General features: G+C 40.1%; 1 pseudogene; it reads left to right on the top strand.

Annotated features, from left to right (window-relative positions):
- LOC119592904 overlaps positions 1-828 on the top strand; it is a 5026-nt pseudogene that overhangs the window by 3364 nt on the left and 834 nt on the right.

The following is an 828-nucleotide window of genomic DNA, read 5'->3' as shown; positions in this document are numbered from 1 at the left end:
TCTATATAAACATTCCTTAAGATGGAAACGGATGTCAGTCTTAGCATGATGAAGTAGCAAAAAACCCATTGGACACTAAGAATTTGAGGGACAGAAAATATTTCTTCTAAAAAACTGTTTCCCCCCTTGTTAAAAAAAGACAATCACTTATATTAAACAGCGGGCTGGGGCCCCAAGTACCGTGCCACCGCATTGTGGGAGTAGAGACAGAGGTGAAACAAATACCCGGGGATGGTTTCTTTTGTCAACGGCAATGGATACTATCACTTCTGTGGCGGTTCTATCACTCCAGCCAGTGGATCTTCACTGCGCTCCTGGCGCCGTGTAAGTAGTTAAAAGTAAACAACCAATCATCCCTTATCTCAAATGCATTTTCTAAAATTTTTCCTTTTTATTTTTGCGCATGAGCACCTCGGATTATGTTTTGGTGGAAAACCCACAACCGTACTCATAAAGCAAAACCCAATTCTCGTGGGAATTTGCTGAAGTAAGGGAATGTCCTCCCCCATCAAGAGAAATAAAAAAAAAGTGGATCTGTGAAAAATTTTTTTTGTAGTGAAATGGAAAAATGTAATACCATTTTTTCCCAAAACAGATTGTGAGTCACCCGTCTAAAATTCTAATACTTTGGAAAACGACATTCCCCCTCATCAACTTACCACAGAATACAGTTCCCATCGACAAAAAAAAAAATCGCCCCGGTCCCTTCCAACAGCTGGGGGAAAAGTAAATGATGTGAATGCCAAAAATTACAGGGGGGGGAGCCAGCAGGAGGGTGGTATTGAATTCGCATAAATTCTTTTGCATTTGGTTTTGTTATCATAATAA

This window comes from Penaeus monodon, chromosome 31, assembly GCF_015228065.2.
Source record: "Penaeus monodon isolate SGIC_2016 chromosome 31, NSTDA_Pmon_1, whole genome shotgun sequence".
Taxonomy (NCBI): domain Eukaryota; kingdom Metazoa; phylum Arthropoda; class Malacostraca; order Decapoda; family Penaeidae; genus Penaeus; species Penaeus monodon.
This window is presented reverse-complemented; position numbering and strand designations above follow the sequence as displayed.